The 12,977-nt window shown below is 34.5% G+C and overlaps 1 protein-coding gene across 5 annotated transcripts in view; it reads right to left on the bottom strand.

The window, feature by feature from the left end:
* Positions 1 to 3,329, bottom strand: part of adgre5a (adhesion G protein-coupled receptor E5a) — a 56,255-nt gene extending 52,926 nt beyond the window's left edge. For 3 of the 5 annotated variants that reach the window (XM_073945031.1, XM_073945035.1, XM_073945030.1), the window contains exon 1: positions 2,951 to 3,280. The gene's annotated coding sequence lies outside the window, so the exon portion shown is untranslated. Of the gene's footprint in view, positions 1 to 2,950 lie in introns of all 5 variants that reach the window. The other 2 variants (XM_073945033.1, XM_073945032.1) reach the window with 2 other exon arrangements.
* Between the last annotated feature and the right edge of the window lie 9,648 nt (positions 3,330 to 12,977).

Below are 12,977 nucleotides of genomic sequence, written 5' to 3'. Positions count from 1 at the left end.
AAAATCTGTTTGCTACATTCTTCAAAATATTTATTTAATGTTTTGCAAAAAAAGACAAAGCAAGAAAGAAATTAATACAGGTTTTAAAGGACTCAAAAAATTGTTTTGGGGGTAAAAAATATATTTATTTAGTATTATTATTTAGAGAATACAAAATAACTTCATTCTATAAAATCATTCATTCATTCATTTTCTTTTCGGCATAGTCCCTTTAATAATCTGAGGTTGCCAAAGCGGAATGAACCGCCAACCTATTTAGCATGTTTTACGCAGCGAATGCTCTTCCAGCTGCAACCAATCACTGTGATACACTCTTATTCACACACATACAATACAGACAATTTAGCTTTCCCAATTCACCTATACACCAATGTTATTGGACTGGAGGAACACGGGGAGAAAATGTAAACTCCACACAGAAATGCCAACTGAGCCAGCCGAGGCTCGAACATGCTGTGAGGAGACAGCGATACCCACTGCGCCACCATCCTATTAAATAATTTTCTAAATATGAATCTAATACTGACAGTAGATGGCATGTTTAATGAATAAGAAACTCATCTCCTATTCCCTTTAAGAGTGAGGTATGTTCAAATTAAGGCACATTTGCTATCTACATGGCAGACTTTGTATGTAGAACAACTAAACAATTTACTAGCAAGCTCACACTATGTACAGTTGCCTTGAACCGGCTTAGTTACCCCAACAGCCCGCACTCACATTACATTCAGGTCTGGGCACGCTTACGTCATTGATGATGCGCTGTTCAGTACAGTAAGTGATTTCGCTTAGCACCGTGGACGCTCATAAACAATCATATAGTCCTCGTGCTGCAGGAATTAGGAGGTTTGCTAAAGGTACAGCTGTCATGCAGTGAGGGGTTTGCGTCTTTAATAATCTATGACAGTTTGTGTTGATTGATCAGTAAGAATGATTAATAAATCCATATGAAGCAATTCCGTAAAAGTCACGTCTTGCCTTCAGTTTCGGGCTCAGGCGCGCTTTGCACTGACACTATAAGCGTACCGCACCAAAGCCCAAGTGAACCACGCCCTGACACACCTCTTCCAACCGGGCCAGGGCCGGCCAAGTGAACCGTGCCTGAGCCCGATTCAGAGCACTCCCACTTCTTAAGCGATCCGGGAAACGGGCCTGAGCACGGTTCAGATAGCATAGTGTGAGTAAGCCCTTTATATTCATGCATACAATAAAATTACACTTTAATTCTTTAATTTAGCATATTTAATGATGTTTTTGTGCTGCAGCAGATCTCTGTGTCTGCAATACTCAATGTGTACATGCGTTTGACATGTACCTAACATGCTTTATTAAATAAACAAATAATTAAATTAATTAATTAATAAATAAAAACCACACTCTTTAGACTAGCGCAACCTATTTCAGTTGCCTTAAAATAGCACAGCAACATGATCTGATTATGTACTTTAACACGCTTCCTTTCAGACACACACCTCGTGGCACATAAATGCATTTGCTATTTAAACAATGTGACATATATGTATAAATGATACCTGTGACAAGCTGAAACTACCAAAAAACACTTGCCAGGCATCACATTACACCAAGTATATGATGGGGCCCTTTCCCAGAGATGGGTTGAGGCTGGAAGGGCATTCGCTGCATAAAAACCTGCTGGATAAGTTGACGGTTCATTCCGCTGTGGCGACCCCGGATTAATAAAGGGACTAAGACGAAAAGAAAATGATGCGGCCTAATTAGTAATTTATCACTTCAAAAACAACAACAACAACAAAAAGATTAATTCAGCATTGTGGCTCCATGGTTAATATTCATCAATTTTATTTCGGCTTAGTCCCTTATTTATTAAAGGTTGCCACAGTGGAATGAACCGCCAACTATTCCAAAATATGTTTTACGCAGCAGATGTCCTTCCATCTGCAACAGAGTTCTGGGAAACACCCAAACACTCTGACATTCACACACACACACTCATACACTAATGCCAATTTAGTTCATCCAGTTCATTTATACTACATGTCTTGGAACTGTGGGGGAAGCCGGAGCACCCAGAGGAAACCTTCACACAAACTCCATACAAAAATGTCAACTGGCCCAGCCGGGACTCAAACCAGCAACCTTTTTGCTGTGAGTCGACAGTGCTAACCACTGAGCCACCATGCCGACTACATAGTCAATATTTTTATCATCACAATAGAGAATACTGTGCCCTAAATATATGAGATTACTAACTAATATACATATTTACTGACCAGTAGTGCAATAATTATTACATTCACACTCCTGCTATTTAAGACAACCCTGCACTCATGCGATTGTAATAATGCCCAACTATCATGTATGATACAAATATGAGACAAGAACTCATACAGTGCAGTTTTTTATACAGTATCTTAGATCTAACTGCCATATAACAGCATGTTATAGGCTGTTACAGTTTCTCTTGTCCACCATTTTAGTCTCCAGTCAGTATGTATGAAATGACTTACACATGTATGGGGGAAGGCTGAGTGTGTTAATCACGTTAAAATATATATATATATATATTTCCTTGTATAATTAATAAAAAAAAACATTAAATCTTCAGTCTCCTGTCCAAAAACATGTCCTAATGCTGAAATCCACCCTTCTTTCACTTCACCTAAACATCTTGAAACTATGAGAACCCAAGAGGCAAATCAATGTTGTGTTTGTTCTCCATTCATCAGTCGCATGCAGCTGGTGATTTCCAGATTACAAGAGGCCCCAATTCAGACCAAAACCACCCCATTGTGACATCAGGTTTTCCTATCTGTGGCAGTTTCCTTTAATGCTTCTCTATTTTTAAAACTGCAGCAGTTACACAGTGGTTGGCAGGGAAATATAAGAGTTAGCGAAACCACATGAACATCTGTCTGAACATTCTTCAGTGGAAACTCTTAATCCTGAAAAGATGTGAAGCGGAACTCACCCAGAATCAGCAGATACATGCGCCTCATGGTCAGAGTGAAGGAGACTTGCGGATTAAAAAGTAAACAATGAAGACAGCTTATGTTTTGATCCAGAGCATTCCCATACAAAAAAAGTAGTTGTGGGTTTCCAGAAGTTGTCTTTCTTCAGACACGTCTCCAGATGTATTCTGTGTCGATACAAATAGATTAGAGTCACTCCTCACTTTATCTATTGTAGGTGAAAATGTTTATCAAACTTGAGACTGAGGCTGAGTCTGAATGCTGAAAAAGCATGAAGTGCCTGATAGAGTTTTGTTAGTGCGGCCCAGCCCCCTTACACTGAGGGAGGGACGGTGGAAAAAAAAAGCTGGCAGCTGATGTGTTAAGATGAAAAAAAGGGGTTTGTGATGTCAGTGTAGTGTTACATAACTTCTTTGGATCTTAATCTATTCATAGAATCTTGTATGAAAAATGACTGCTAAAGTCTTTTCTGCATCTGAACACATTTCAGGAAATAATTTCATTAATATCTAACAAATAATATTCTGGTAACGGTGCAAAAAATAGAGTTCCTGGTGCTTATTTTAAATCTTTAGTAGAATTTGACAAATAAATAAAGAGTAATTAATATGTTTTAAACATTACAGCAGTTGCTAAATATGACCCTGCTTTTTTCTATTTATTTCTTTTTTAAGACACAAAGTAAAAAAAAAAAAAAAACTAAAAACAAGCTTAACTCACTGTATATGCATTTCAAACCATACAAAGCCAAGTAAAAAATATATGATATTTGTGTCATTCTACAGAAAAGTGCACTTTTTGTTGGACAAAATGTCTAAGGGCCCTATCATACGCCTGGCGCAATAAGGAGCAAGACATGTGTGACCTGATGTGTTGCCATTTTCAGACTAGCAACCTTAATTTTCCCGTTTTGTGCCATGTTGTTTAAATAGCAAATATACTTGAACCACTTTGTAGACTCATGGGTGTTCCGGTCTAAAAAGAATATGTGTTAAGGTGCATTGTTGGCGTGTTGCTATTTTAAGGAACTAAAATAGACTGAAAGCAGGTCTAAAGCCCAGCACAGAGCGCATTAGTTGTGCACCTTGCTTACACATTGCATTTTTTTGCTGGAAATTAGAACTGAATTTAGAAATCATTTTGATACAAATCATTGAGCTTAACAAACGAAATAAATTATGTAGGCTAATAGGTGAAGTGTACAACAATGTTTCTTTATCCACAAAAGAGAGAAAGAGAAAGCAAATGCAGATTGGAGGAGGCTCATTCTTTATCCTCGTGCTGCAGACGGTCTGTTTAATTGTTTCCTCGCTAGTAAAGCATTCAGATTTTCCACTTACAAATTCCGCCATGTAAATAGCAAAGGTCTCCCATTCCCCTCTTAAAGGGAATGGGAGATGAGACTCTGATTTATACTCAAAACACACCCATACTTCATTAAAAGAACAAGCACAACCCTGTTAGACCTAAGCGGCGGCGCAGAGCCTATTTTTCCATCCTTAAAATAGCAAAAGGTGATTCAGATATGCTTAATGCTTAATGCTTTTGTGCCTAGATTATTGAAATAGATCCCTAAAAGTCCACTTCTTTTTTTTAACGTTTAAACTTAGGACACATTAATCAGTAAACAAAAACACATGAATGGCAGCTAAATGATTTTAAAATATTTTAAAATATTTATTTACAGTTTGGGTCGTCAAGGTCATGCAGTGGGTAGCACGATCACCTCACAGCAAGAAGGTTGCTGGTTCGAGCCCCAGCTGGGTCAGTTGCCATTTATGTGAGGAGTTTGCATTTTCTCCCCATGTTGGCGTGTTTGCAGTAACATGAAAGTTCAAATACATGCGCTATAGGTGAATTGAATAAACTAAATTGGCCGTAGTGTATGTGTGTGAATGCAAGAGTGTATGGGTGTCCCAGTGGTGGGTTGCAGCTGGAAGGGCATGATGTGTAAAACATACATTGTATAAGTTGGCGGTTCATTCCGCCATGGCGACCTCTGATTAATAAAGGGATTAAGATGAAAAGAAAATTAATGAAATGACTGTATTTACTTTTTTGCCAATATTAAAGGTTTTATGAAATTATTTTAAAATTATTTCTTGATTTTTTTAAGCACATGTACTGTAGTTAGAGTTACTGAAAGATAATGACTATGGAACAAATAAAGAGATTACATTTCATTTATTTTAGTCAGGTTTGTTAAATGTGGGATTTTCTGTAACCATACATTTGCTATCAAAATGAAAAAAAAAAAAAACATATTTTGAAAAATATCTTGAGTGTAGCAGAATTTATTGAATGTAAAATTATTATCATTTAAATCATTGTATCTCAACACATTTTTTATGTGAAAGAAAAAGTAACACCAGTGGCAGATATGAATCATCAGTGAGAAACCTGATGATCTTCAGTGGTGTTGCTTACAAGAAAAGTAACATCAGTGACAATTTTAATGAAAATGCATTTTAAAAAATGTCTTCTGAAAGGCAAGGCAAGTTTATTTATATAGCACATTTGACAATAAAAGGAGGTAACACCGGTAACGTTAACTAAACACATCACAAGAAATCCTAAGATAAATATGACATATTTCTGATAATTGATAAAATGACATTGAAGTTACAAGGGGCATTTCTTCATATATCTTAAGAAAACAGGAAGACGAGAGCCTAGTCATGTCGCCAGAGTGATTTTCTTTTTTTAAATGTCATTTACATCATATATTTGATCGTTATTAATACATTTGCTTTTTTGAGTGGTTTTTAACCTTCAAATACAGCACTTTTGTTCTGTACACTTTTGTTCTGTATGGCTAGGGGGATGAGCAGATTTTATTTTACAGAAAAAGCTAAAACAAAATTATTGCCACATTGATGAATTGATTTATTGTTCAAATTAAATATGGTTTACATAAAGAAATTGTAAACATGAAGATTTTTCATGTGAAATATTGCTTTTAAGTCTAGAGACAGAAAAATATTTCAGTACAATGATCTGTTTGTATAGATGGACCTTTATTTTGATAAAATGGACCTTGTTTTATCTAAAAACGATTTAGCTATATGGATGTCTTAACGCATTGATTCTTTTTCCTTCGGCTTAGTCCCTCATTAATCAGGAGCCACAGCAGAATAAACCACCAACTATTCTAGCATATGTTTTAAGCAGTGGATGCCCTACCAGCCGCAACCCAGCATTGGGAAACACCCATACACTCTCACATTCACACACCCACATACACTACGGCCAGTTAATTTAATCCAATTCACCTATAGTGCATGTCTTTGGATTGTGGGGGAAATCAGAGAACCTGGAGGAAACCCACACGAACACGCAAACAGAGAAATGCCATCTGGCCCAGCCAGCAATCAAACCAGCGATCTGAGGCGAAAGTGCTAACCACTGAGCCACTGTGCCATCCAAATGTTTTAACTCTGACGCCAAATTTTAACAACCAATTTACAAAAAAAAAAAAAAAAAAACAATTCGTGCCATTTCTTAAAATATAAGTACACTACAAAGAGAAGCATTACAGTGGTGTGGCATTACAATAATTTATAGATCAAATGACTATGTTTTGGAACTGTAACCTCCTCTGGCACTTATTTTGTGTGAAGTGCAGAACAGAAATTAGATTGCTGGATGCAAACTAATGTGGATGAAACTAGACAGAGGGACAAGAGAAGCTAGTCAGTTCATAACCCGTGATGTCTAAAATGTTGCATCTCTACAATTCATCTCCCAAAAACACTGTGTGCCCTTGAAAGAAAACCACAGGAGAGCACAGAATAATATGGGGAATCTAAGTGGTCAAGCTGTAATTGGTGGAAATGCTCCTTAGTCAACACGGAATAGGATAAAGATCTGTATCTGAGCATAAAGTATTTCAGTCTTTAAGTATAAAGTGAATCATGTCAAGTATTGTTTTGCCCATACTTAAAATTGGTCTTCTGCTTTTAGCCCATCCAAGTGCACATACATCTGTGAGCATGCACCTGGTGTAGTGGACAGCTATTGTTTTCAGCACTTAGAGAACAATTAGGGCTTAGATGCCTTGCTCAAGGGCATGTCAGCTGGGTATTAAAGATGGAGAGAGTGAGGCTCCCTCCACACTTTCAATTCCTGTCAGAGCCAACTCACTAACTATTAGGTCACAACTGCCCCCATGTTCAAGACAATCTGAACTAACTTTTGCTGAACAGAATGTTGTGTGGACAGAGAACTGGAAAAAGATTACTTCAGTAAAAAAATACATTGTTATATTACACTAGCTATGTTTCCATCCACCTATTTTTATGCTCATTTTGGATTATCATATAAAAATGCTTAACGGAAACATGAAGATGTGCATACATTTGGAAAATTTTCAAAAAAGAAATATTACTGAGTAGGATAGACTACTGTATTTATCTTATAAAAAGAATATGTGCAACGATGATTGGAACACATTTCCCAAATAAATTGTAGCATGTTATTTCAACAAAATCTCCTACAATACCTCAGCAAATTCCATTTCTTTTTAATATTTGGCGCCAGTTTATAAGGAAGTTATGATATTGCTCTCTTTGACTGACTGACTTTATTCGCAGATGTTTTTGTCATACTCAAATTTTGCACATAAATTTAACTTAAAACTTACATAGAAGTCAGTAAAGCTGGAGGTGAAGTCTCATGGTTTGGTAGTGTTATCTCCAGCAGGAGGTGAGCATTTTATTTGAAGTTTGATGGCAGAGTAATGCAAATGTTTATCATGAGCTGCTTCAGCAAAGTGTGCTTACTTCCCTGCATTTATCATCCAATCAGCTAGTCATTTTCATTTAGGACAATGAGCCTCTGTCACATGGCAAAAACGGGTAGAACAGTTTCTTGATGTCTCGCAGATGTGCTTTAATTCATTCAAAGCAAGGGCCTCTACACTTAATGCAGCAACATCAACGATTAAAAGCAAAATTAATGGAATAACGTTTATCTGTAATATCTTTGTGCAGGGTAAATACAACTTCTGCAAAACAGAATTAGGGTGTTAAAAACAAAGCACTTTTAGGTGGCTAAAAATGCCTGCACTCTTCTAAAAATACACAACTGTGAGCGCCTGAGAGCAGAGTTTGTTTCCAATCAGAATCAGTCCCTTTATTTGTGTATACTGTGTTCTTTACTTGCAGTCATTTATATATATATATATATATATATATATATATATATATATATATATATATATATATATATATATATACATATATATATATATATATATATATATATATATATATATATATATATATATATGTATATATATATATATAAATATATATATATATATATATATATATATATATATATATATATATACACACAGTTGAAGTCAAAAATATTAGCCCCCCTGAATTATTTTATATATATATATATATATATATATATATATATATATATATATATATATATATATATATATATATATATATATATATATATATATATATATATTTTTTTTTWTATATATATATATATATATATATATATATATATATATATATATATATATATATATATTAGTGCTGTCAAAATTAGTGCGTTAATGCATGCGATTAATTTGAAATAATTAACATAACAAAAATTAACACAATTAACACAGTTTTTTTTGTTTTTTCTCCTGTTGTGGCCACAGGCAGACCGGGCAGTTTCCCGCTTGGTCAACATACTTTTTGGGCCAAGCTGATCTTCTTTTGATCTGATTGGCCCATAAAACACTTAGCAGATTGTCATGTTTTTCTGCCTCAGTGATTGACGGTGCTGTGAGCTGTCACACTCTGAAAGTAAGATGGTTCTTTTCCAGACAGAGCGGCCGTGTGACATAATCTGCAGCCCATTGGTTCTTTTCTTTATTGACATTGGGCTGACCCAATCACAAACTTCCATGTTGGGCTCTGTGTAACGTAGGTGTGTATTTGTCAGAATAGTCGGGAGTCACACCTGTTTCTTACGCGCGAGTCCGCAGGAGAGCAGGCGGTATTTGCCTTTCGCGTCTGCTCTGTGAAGCGGAGCAGAGATCAATATATTCCTGTCTATTCTATCTAGTTACCTATCTGTCCATATAAATAAACTTTTTTTAACTTTTAATCTGCACACCGGCCCGCGGCAACTTCCTCCTATGCTGTTTTCTTAACCTGCAAGTCTTTATTTTACAAATGATAAAGAATGTCTGCTTCTCAAGCTCTATGAGGAGTGTCATTCATGTATTTTAAGATGCACTCGGTCAGAAGCGCATGACATATCATGACATTGTGTTTTTGATTGTCAGCATGATGTATGCCTATAGTGACAATAATATTCATAATTGCAACTTTAATATGCAACTTTTTTTTGACATCTTGTTTTGTAGTTCGGGCAGAAACAAATATTTGTTGCATTTTTTTATTGTTTAAGTTTATTTGATTGACAATGTAAAAGCTGTTAGCTACGTTTGTCTGTAAAATATCTGTATAATATCTGTAATACTTGTATTTTGGCATTTTTTTGTAGTCCACTTAGAATCCAACATGTAAATCAATGTTTTCTTTATTGGCATATATATATATATATATATATATATATATATATATATATATATATATATATATATATATATATATATATATATATATATATATATATACATACATATATACATATATGTGTGTGTGTGTGTATACAAATCTCAACGATCCCAATTTCAGTTTAACAGAGAGAATATATATATATATATATATATATATATATATATATATATATATATATATATATATATATATATATATATATATATATATATATATATATATCTCAACGATTTGGTTAACTGCGTACTGATAAATTTTTTATTTCTCTATTTTGCGTTATGTTGACCATGACTTTAAAAAACTAACAAATTTTGTGTCCCACAGCAAACAAAAATGTTTTGCAATTGCCATTGTATCTTATGCAGACCCCTAGTTTTTCACGATTTGTTGGTGATTTTTTGCGATAAAAATGACAGGTTTTGTGGTGGTATTTCCCAGAAATTTTCTGACAATTTTGCAATTTAAAAATATAACATGTAATACATTTTATATATAAAAAAAAAAAAATTATATATATATATATATATATATATATATATATATATATATATATATATATATATATATATATATATGTATTAGTGCTGTCAATCGATTAAAAAAATTAACTAATTAATCGCACCTTTTTAAAAAAATTAAACGTGATTAATCGCATTTAAAATACTTGTATTTTAAACTTGTAATTTTGGCATATTTATTACAGAAATTAAAACACAGGCATGTTAATGACATTTAAATTTCAAAACAATCAATGCCAATAAAGAAAACATTGATTTCCATGTTGGATTCTAAGTGGACTGCAAAAAAAAAAAGCCAAAATACAGGATATGCAGATATGGAAAATTAAAAATTATAATAATAAACTATAGAATACAAACTGTTGCACTCATTGTAAAGTTTTATTGCTGTGAGTTGAGAACATTAGTTATAGAGTAGAAACAATTTTGCTTAATCCTCCTTTACATTCATACAGTTGCTAAGAGTATCCCGCAAGTGCACAGAGACTCCCAAATGCCCGCAAATGAATGATAATTTCTTGCAAACCGGTCGTTAAATACATTGCACAGCCCTCTCGCCCCTACTCGGATATGTCGCTCATTCCACCACTGACACAGACAATCACACAGACACACACACAACGCGCTGCAGAAGTTTTGGCCCCAACGGCCTTCTATACTGGAGCGACTCCCCTCAGATTCAACACGCATGATCACGTTCATCATCAAATTTGCTTAAACTAAGCGTCCTAAAGTATTACTGTATTTCACAAGGATTCTGACACAACAACGCAAAGCATACGCTTTCGTTGCGTTTAATGAGGAAACACAATACACTTGGAGGGCTCATGCTGAAAGGCAGAGTAATGCCCTGTCTTTGACAGCTCGCGACTTTACCAAAGACGTTCTGAGTACTTTCACATAAGACACCAATACTCCGATTTTAATATGATTAAGTTAATACTCTTATTAAAATTCTCCGTGTAGCCTTAAAAGGAACCTTACCTTAAAGGAACACCGAGTCACGAAATGCGGAGGATTTTCTTTCTGTTTGCCATGCGGTATCAACTTACAACAGAGGACGAAAGTTAAAAATGAAACACCCGAAATTGCATGAAACTGGGGAGAGCCTGGTGATGCGTCTAATTGTTTTATACTGAAACTTGCCTTAAAAAAGTGCTTCCTTGGTCTTATCCACATTTATTGCATGTTAAACACACGTCCACCACAACAGGAAAAAAAAAAAAAAACCTGCAACTGCGTTAATTGCATTAATTTATTTTAACGCGTTAATTATTTAAAAAAAAAAAAAAAAAAAAAAAAAATATATATATATATATATATATATATATATATATATATATATATAAATATATATATATATATATATATATATATATATATATATATATATTAGGGCTGTCAAAATTAGCATGTTAATGCACTCAATTAACTTGAAATTTTTAACATTGAAAGGAGGTTGTATAACTCCTATTCTTATCCACAATCTTATTTTCTCTCAGATTTCACTCCCTGGAGCAACTGACACGTACCTCATTCAGGACAAGTGTTAGAGCTTCCACTACTGTAATACACCTAAAACTCGCCAATGCCAGGGAAGCGTTTTCTTCCGTTAACTGCAAAAAGATGAAAACACTATCGATTTTAGGTATGCCATAATACCAGGCTTACATGTAAAGCACAAATAATGTCCTTCAATTCGGTCACGTCTGCAGCTTTCATCCTTGAATCAACCTCCATTATTGTAAGCTGCTTGCATTTCTGTCTGTTCCATTGGTCTGTTTTGTTTGCTCAAACGTTCTTTTTGCAATCAGAAGCCTGTCAAATGCACAAAATGCCCAATTCGCGCCACAGGATGTCTAATCCAATCTTTGCATTAACTTCACATGTAAATCACTCGCGCTTGACATGAAATGTCTCCATGCCGCCCCTAGCAAAATGCCGCCCTGGGCGATCGCCCCCATTGCCCATGCCTAAATCCACCACTGATCACTTGCGCTGCGTATGCAATGTCTGTAAGTCATGTAAAACTATTAATTGCAGACTGAAATAAATATAATTTGATTAAATAGTTAGGAATTGGAAGTTTTATGAGATTATTAAACATTTTTTGCCATTACTTCACTTTTATTTAAGAATTTAGCAGGATCGCAAAAATGTGCAACTTTTCCTTTTATTTTGTGTTGGATTCAGTGATTGTGGAATCGTGAAAAACTAGTCTGCTTGAGGCTTTAAAGTGTAGTTGTTTTTAACAATAAACAATTGTGTTATTGTCCAGAACAGAACAAACTATAATTATTGTAAACCAGTAAACTTTTAAAAATTGTGATTGATACAATCATTCAGTTGATTTTAAAATGAATACAATAAATGAAAATGTTGGCGGCTCATTCCTGTGGTAACCTCTGATAAATAAAGGCACAAAGCTAAAGGAAAATTAATGAAGGAAATAAAAATGTTAATGCCACAATTTTAGCCTTCAAGCATTGTCTGCAAATTTGTGAGACTTAAGATTTAATAGCAACTATAAACTGTAAAAACACTAAATTCTGATAAAAATTTGTTCCATGTCTGCATCATGACACCTTGATCTCTGCTCCAACAATTCTTGACATTGAACAGTTTGAGTAAGTAACTTGGACAGTATTTTTCCTGTTACTGTGTGAGGTAGGTGTGGCCTAATGGTTAGAGAGTTGAAATAATGATTCAAAGGTCGCAGGATTGAGTTCCGATTGTATGTCTAAAGGTGCGGTTGACCTGATATTTTTTACCAGATGTCAGTCAAAATAATCCAAATATGCAAAGAAAAACTAATTAGTTAAAGTTATGTGCAATAAAATAAACAACAAAGCGAAAAAGTATTGAACATACAAAGAAATACATGGAAAGCCCAGACAGCAGCTGAAAAC

The sequence above is a fragment of the Danio rerio genome, chromosome 3, assembly GCF_049306965.1.
Source record: "Danio rerio strain Tuebingen ecotype United States chromosome 3, GRCz12tu, whole genome shotgun sequence".
In the NCBI taxonomy this organism is placed as follows: domain Eukaryota; kingdom Metazoa; phylum Chordata; class Actinopteri; order Cypriniformes; family Danionidae; genus Danio; species Danio rerio.
This window is presented reverse-complemented; position numbering and strand designations above follow the sequence as displayed.